We start from the raw sequence: 7,630 nt of genomic DNA on the forward strand, positions 1-7,630 counted from the left end.
CTTGAGAGGTAGTCAAGACAGTGATGACTTCCTAAGTTTGGGGTCGAGAGGATAATCACTGAATTGCTTTTCAAAGCCAAGACCCAAGAATCTTCAGAAAAGATACTTTTTAAAAATTTATATATTTTAACTATATATATTTATATTTATATATATTTATATTTTTTATGTTTAACTATATATATAGTTAAATTCCCCCCTGAGGGAAGTTGGCACCATTATGGAGACAGATAAAAAGGCATAGGCTCAGTCTGAGGTCTCAAGAGTTGCATCATTGTGACTCCAATGATACCTGTCTTTGTTCTCCCATACTTCATTCAAAGGAGGCAGATGGCTGCTTGGAGTTGAAGAATGCAGGCTTAGGGGCCAGACAGACCTGGGTTCACATACTCCACCCACCAGCTATGCATCCCTCAATAAGGCACATCACCCTCTCATCCTCAAATTCCAAATGGGGACAAGAGCTCACCTCACGGTGGTGAAGAATCAATGACATTATGACTGTTGGGTTCCCAGCCAGGTTTCTGGCTCATGGTCAGTGCCCAGAGAATGGGTTGCCATATATGTGGTAATACAGCAGATATGGGGCTTTAGCCCAAGAAAGAGACCTAGGAGTGACAATGGTGAGTGATATACCCCACAGCCACATCATCCAGATCATCTAAGAACCTTGGCTTCAGCCAGAGAAGACACTGCCAGAGCCTTGTCCCTGCCCTTCTATGACGCAGTGTACCTTGGTTGGTCTGGAACCCCAGCGTCCGTGCCCTGCCCTATACCAATAACCCCCAGGTCCCCCACTCTGCTCTAGACTTGACAGAATCCTTTAACCATTAAGCACTGAACATCATGTTTTCCACCCTCGGAGTTTTCCAAACAGTAATTAGGCAGTGGAACACCCTGCTAGGGTGGCAAGAGTCAATATCATTAGTGTGGGAGGGAGCGTGGGGTAAGTGGAGGTGCTTAGAGGCTTGCCACACGGCAGGAACTAGTCTGGCTCCAGGTGGCTAAGGCCTGGTGGAGCAGTTCCATTGCCAAACCCTCAGCAGTTCCATTGCCAAACCCTCAGTTCTCTTGAAGGAACTGAGCTCTAAAGCTTCATGAACTGGTAATATAATCAAGAGATCACTGGCTCTGGGGTCACCTGACTTTAAAATCCCTCCCTGCCATTGTGAAATTAGACACAGTAGCTGATCATTTTGTGTTCATTTTCTTATCTACAAAATGGACATTGTTCTTTCAATCTCATGTAGTAGCAGTAAGGATTTAATGAGAGTACTCTGTACTTAGAACAGAATGAGGTCCAATAAAACTCAAATAGAGCCACCAGCGTATCGATTCTAAAGTCACAACACAAGGTGACAATCCTTATATTGGGTGACAAGGCACCCAACATTCTCCTTTAAAGAAAAAGAAAAAGCCTGTATCAGTCAGGATGTGTTGGGTTATGCTGCTATAGCAAGCAAGACCAAAAGTCTCAGATAAAAACCACCAAGATTCATCTACCATTCAGTGCCATATGTTTCCCACAGATAGGCAGGGAGATTTCATCTGTTACAGTCATTCAGGATTCCCAGTTTACAAAGCAGCCACCAATTGTCACCATGCCAGAGGGAGAGAGACAGCTCTGGATGTTATTGCCCTGGCAATTAAATATTTAGACCCAGTCCTAACACACATCACTCATTAGTTAGAATCTGTCATGTGGCCCCACCCAAACACAAAATTGTTCAGTGTCCTGTGTATTCAGAAGGAGAAAAGAACTGGGTGCTGGCAAGCATCATTCATCACCACTGCAGGATCCATAGTGGGGACTGACACACTTCTCTCAATCTGTTCACACGGCTAGGTTTTTTTCTCCAGTATTGGAACAATTCACCATTCCTTCTCTGGAACGCTAGAAGATAAAATAGATGTACAGCTGAGGCAATGTTTCATGACAATATTCAAATCTTTCACTGCCAGAATCACAGTTGGTGCTGTAACAGAGACACACAGAGACATACATGGACTTGAAGTTGACACTCAGCTGAGAGATTAACTTCTCCCCACTCACACTCACTCTGTGTCTATGCTCACTGAGATGAATGGCCAGAATCATCTGTGTATTTAAACATTTTCCTGTCTTCCTTTTTGTTTCAGAGCTGAATTGCATAAGCCAAATATCTGTAAGATACAAAGCTCTTTACTAAGATAACTTCCTGGGGTTCAGTTGGTCCTCGTGGCGGAAAGGAGAGAGTCTCCAAGACTGTCTTCATTAAGTCCTCACCCTGAGAGCTGTGCTGTTAAGGGCTCTAGGATCTTTCCTTCAGAGTCTGGGGTGTGTCCCCTTCCTTCTCCCCAGACATCTCCATCCACAATACAATTGCAGCAGAGGAGTTCAGTCTCAGCTTCCTCTGAGACCGTGATGAACTGTCTTATGGACCAGCCCCCTGCCAAAGGGATCACTTAGCCAGTGACTAAGGGGACAGAAAAGCATCTCGATGTTCAAGACACAAACTTTTTGTGGCAGCCCTTAGAAGCCAACATCTCAGGCCCTTGGTCAGCTAAAGTGCTGGCCATCAACCCGTGGATACTCTGGTTCTGAAAGTTCTTTGGAGCCAGAAGTCAGGATTCATTTTGAAGTGGGGCAAGTTTCTACCTATAAGATAGTACAAACCATATCCTATGACCAGTTATATACATAATATATATTCTCTGAACATCAGTATCCTCATCTCCAAAATGAAACATGAGCATTAAAACAGTTACTACAGTTACTTGTCCTAAGAAACGACTTGGGGGTACAACAGAAGCCAAAATCTAGTGGGAGCAAATGAATATTTATTAAGCATCTACTGTGTGCCAAGCCCATGACCAGGGGTTTTACATGCAGGTTATCTCATCATTTCACCACCTTGTAAAAGAGGCACTCTCCCATTTTATGGATGAGAAAACTGAAGCCCTGAGGGGCAGGGGCTCACCAAGCCTGGGGGTTGGCACTTGTGTTCTGATCTGTCGGCCTCTGAAGGCCGTGTCTCTTCCTCCCCACACTCTTGGATGCGGCCTGAGAAAGAAGTCTGGGTGGCCTCCACCTAGATTTCAAGCCCAGCAGGGAGGAGCAGTGGGTTGAGAAAGAGGGCAGTGCTGCCAGGTTGGTCCTGGGAGACCAGAGTCTGTGTGGGAAGTGGTCAGGAAAGCTGGAGATATGGATAAGCCCCACCCACATGCGTGTTTTGAATCCATTGGTCCATTTCTTCAGAAGGAGGCTTCCAAGCCTGGACTTGTAATTACCTTCAATCACCCTACTGGGCACACAGACTGGGTGTCTAGATATAGGGTATCCACGTGTGCTGTACCCGACACCCTCTTTCACGACCATTTGCTTGGCAAGTGAGTGAAGCATGGTGAGCATGTGAAGCCATTTCCCCTGCTTGAAGTAGCTCTGACAGGCGTCCCTCTCCTCCTTTCCATCACCGTGGTCACGCCAGTCCAGGTCACACACTTGGGTGTTCGCAACAGTTCCATGTCCGGTGTACTGGCCTCTCCTTGCATCCAATCCAACCTTCCTACAAGTCTCCAAGAGTTCTCCTTCTCAAATGCAAAACTGATCCCATCTTATCCAAATTAAACACAAACACACACACACACACACAAACCTTCAATGGATTCCATTACTCTTAGGATCAGGCCCAGATGCCTAGTCATCAGCCTCAAGGTTATTCACAATCCAGTTCCTTTTAACCTCTCCAACCTTACCCCCCTCCCACTTCCTCATGAGGATCCCCAGCTCTGTTCACACCTAAATGCATTGTGTTTTCTTACAGTATTTCATGCCTTTGGACAAGGTGCCTCTTTGCCAGGGGGCCCTTTTCCCCAGTTCTCAACTCAGTGAGACCCCATTTAACTGCAACAGGAAGAGAAAGAATTAAAATGTGAGTGTTCCAGAACTTCTCCCCTCCCTCCTTAGGAAGAAGAATCAGAACAATACTCCTCATTAGGATGTCCATGGAACGTGGAGACAGAGCTACCCATTTGACAAAGAACAGACATATAGACATATGTTGTTTTTTTTTAATACCAGAGCCTTCAGGTAGGCAAAGCTTGTGGTATTAAAGAGTGAGACTAGAAACAGAGCGGGTTTGGGGGCACTCCCCCCGCCCCCCTGTAGAGGATACTGAGTGGGAAAACTGCATGGAGGGATGTTTAAGAGTAGCCCGCTCCCATTTAGCACTTCCTCCAGGAACTGAATAAAGGTTCAAACTACTTTCAAACACTATATTTACTTTTTTCACTCTCTCTTGTGTTACAGCCCTAAAATTGGACTGAGCCATATGGGATGTCAAGATTTATTCAGGTTACACATTCTTCAGAGTTAATTTTTTTAAGAGAAACTTACATTTTTTTTCCTTTGCTACTTTTTGAGGGGGAGGTAACTATATTTATTTATCTATATTAATTAATTTATTTTTAACAGAGGTACTGGGGATTGAACCCAGGACCTCCTGCATGCTAAGCATGCGCTCTACCACTGAGCTATCTCCCTCCCCTGCCCCCACAGAGTTGAAATCAAAGCTTTTGAAACTTGCCCCAACCACCTCCTCTGACTGAGTAGAATTAGTCATTCCTCTTTGTGTAAAACCTTGTTTAACCTTCACACAGGGATATTTTATTTGACTCTGTATTCCCTCTGGCATCAGCCCCTGGGGTCCTGAGAGATCAGGGATGTTCGTCCCTTCACCACCTCTGAATCTCCAGTTCCCAGAACAAGTCTTGGCCTAGAGAAAGGGGCCATCCATTCTCACTGAATGTACTACTAACTCCTGAGGTGTCTTATGAAGTCCTCACCAAGCTGACCCAGCACCCGAGTCTCACCTTGGACAGTCTAGGCTTCCCTACAGAGAAATCGGCCTCATTTCTAGATGCCACCAGTTTCAGTTTTGGTTCTGATCACTTCCCAGTTGAGGAGAGAAAACAGAAGTTTTTTTTTAAAAAAAAAAAGTGTCTGAACATTCGGAACCACAAAAAGTTGTCTAATTTGGTTCTTAATATATGCTTCGTGCCTCTTCCTCTCATCGCTCAGATACAACCCGGCCCAGTGAATAGTTACTCGATCCTCACCCTGCCTGAAGGATCAAATCCCAGCAGGATGCCTTTGCCGCAGGCAAGCAAGCAAGCATCCCCGCAGCCTGGAAACGAAGTCAGTTCCCACACCAGTCACCCTTCCAGTGGTCAGGCTTCGTGAAACCCCTAAGTCTAGGAAGAGTTTATGCCATGGGTCTCTTTCTCCTCCTCTTGGGCCTCTGGCTTTGTCTGAACATTGGAAGGATCTCAAACATTGGCTCCCTCCTCATTCGCTGAGTTGAAGGACCAGTCTCTGGGACATTCCATGAAATCCAAGGTGGCAGCTCGGAGAGCTGGAAGACAAGCAACCTCTTTCAACCTTCACTCTTTAGAGGAATAGACCTCAGGCACTTCATCAACCTCAACGGACACCAAATATAAAGGGAACGTTCAAACCATGTACAGGAGATCTAACTACATATGTGGTATGAGCCTCCAAGAGAAATACCCTCCCAGGAATTTTGAGTGAATCCAGAGGTTATGTGTCCCTGAAGGAAGGTGACAACAAGGTGACCAGACAAGGAGAAGAGACAGAGGTAGCCCTCCCTCATTTCCCACCTTTCCTTCAAGTGTGCCTACCTTTCCAGCATCTCTCTTCCTACCTTATGAGAAGCGTTCACGCCCTTGGAGTTGCCTTTGGTGTCATTCAGGTTGCCAACCTCCAAGCAGAACTAGTTGCAGCCCAGAGTTCCCCGTGTCTGTGCGTTAGACAGTCAAGAGGTCTCAAACACAACTCTGATTTCACCGCTGGGTGGCCGAATGACCACAGGCATTACTTCACCTCTCAGAGCCACAGCTTCTTTAAAATGTGTATTTCAATGGCTTCTTGCTCTGGGGATTTGATGAGGTCATGCATGCAAAACGCCTGGCAGATAGTGAGCCCTTGGTAATCGTTAGTAATTATGAGTATTATAATTTAAAATACCAGCATACTTCATTTGGGAGACTGCATCAGACGATGCTAGATTTCCTTGGATTCACCCCCATAGCACCCTGAACATCTCCCTTTGTAGCTTTCTCCACATATGCCATTTCTACTCAGGGTCTGGCTTCCCTTAGAGCCTGTGAGCTCCAGGAGCGGATCACAGATCACCTTGTTCGCCACTGTCCCAGGTGCCTGGAATCATAATGAACGCTCAAAAAACACTGTCAGCCTAATTCGTTTACATTTCACCCATTCCCACTGAAGCTTCTCTCCAAGTTTTTTCCCATTTCCATGTCAACCTCAACCTCCTTCTGCCTCTCTTGCTGCCAATCCTAAACCTGAAGAAGCTTAAGCTCTTTGGGAATGAGTGGGCTGAGTTCTACATTTACATGTGTCAACAGATGACCTGCATGAACAAAGGATCCAGAGGCCAGAGACATCTTGGGTCTTTTCTCTGGAAGATGGAGCAGAGCCAGGCTCAGGTGGAAGGTTCTGAAAGCAGGAAAGTCTCCTTCCTTGGAGGAGAAGCAAGCATGGGGATCAGTTCTGGGTTACACTGGCAAATGCCCAGATGAAATGAGCCTAGCAGACGCTCTAACAAATGTAAGAGTCAGCTGTTATTATCCCATTTTACAGATGAAGAAACTGAGGCTCAGGAAGTTGAAGTCACTTGCCCAGGGCATTTCAGCTCTCCGGACCCTGATCGAGATGCATTTGAAAGACAGCATATGAGGTAGCAGGCAGCTGAGCTCACTGACACACGCCCCACTTCCCACCCTGGTCCCCACCCATTCAGCTACTGGAGGGTGTCTGGAAACCCAACTGCAGGGTCATCTGATTTAGTCTGGTGACATGAGATGCCAGATTGAGCAACTCAAGAATCCCTCCACCTTTGAACTGCACCCTCTTTATTCTGGGGACACCACATCCTGCAGCTCGTGATGGTGGTTGGGAGGATAGGAGCTCCCTACCCTCCGATCCCTGAAGGAAATGTGAAAATTCAGACACCCTAGTAGCCCCCATCTTGAATGCCCCAACATTGAGGCATTGGGCTGGTTCTTACCTGCATCAGTGGAGACGAGGGGCTGGGTGCCTCCTGGGGGCTCCACACTGGGACCAGCCAGAGGAAGAGCACATCCCTGCAAGCGGAGCTCTGCCTTCACTGTCTCTCAAGCTCTTAACTCTTTCCGGTTCCCCTTCCTCCTCCACATCTTCTGTCTGTTCTCTTCCCTCTCCCCAGTTCTCTCCCTTTCTATCCCAGAGGAAGCAGCCCCTAATTTGAAAATATATGTATTATTTAGTATTTAGTATATGCACATCACAAAATATTGACTTGACCGCCACATCTGGACCATAGGGATGTTTTATTTATGCCACATGCAATGTCTTAAGAAACTCCAAATGTTTTGCCAACATGAAAATTTGCAGGATTTCCTGTAAAAATCCAGACTTATCTTCTTTTAAGTCACTGGAGAGCTAGCAGCTCTGAGCATGACTTCTCACCCAGCAGCAGCTGGCTGCAGCTGAAGAGCATCTGCCCCATTGGGTCAGGATCTTTTCCCTGCGGCATTTTTCCCCCTAAAATTAACCCACTTCACTCATTTG

At 46.3% G+C, this 7,630-nt stretch overlaps 1 long non-coding RNA gene across 1 annotated transcript; it reads right to left on the bottom strand.

Moving 5' to 3' along the window:
* Nucleotides 1–1,442: 1,442 nt before the first annotated feature.
* LOC140687290 (uncharacterized) lies at nucleotides 1,443–5,865 on the bottom strand. Its single transcript, XR_012061486.1, has 3 exons — nucleotides 5,703–5,865; nucleotides 5,098–5,393; nucleotides 1,443–1,894 (listed from the first exon to the last, which is right to left on the bottom strand). It is a non-coding gene; the product is annotated as an uncharacterized lncRNA (long non-coding RNA).
* Between the last annotated feature and the right edge of the window lie 1,765 nt (nucleotides 5,866–7,630).

The sequence above is a fragment of the Vicugna pacos genome, chromosome 19 (genome assembly GCF_048564905.1).
Source record: "Vicugna pacos chromosome 19, VicPac4, whole genome shotgun sequence".
NCBI classification, from domain to species: Eukaryota; Metazoa; Chordata; class Mammalia; order Artiodactyla; family Camelidae; genus Vicugna; species Vicugna pacos.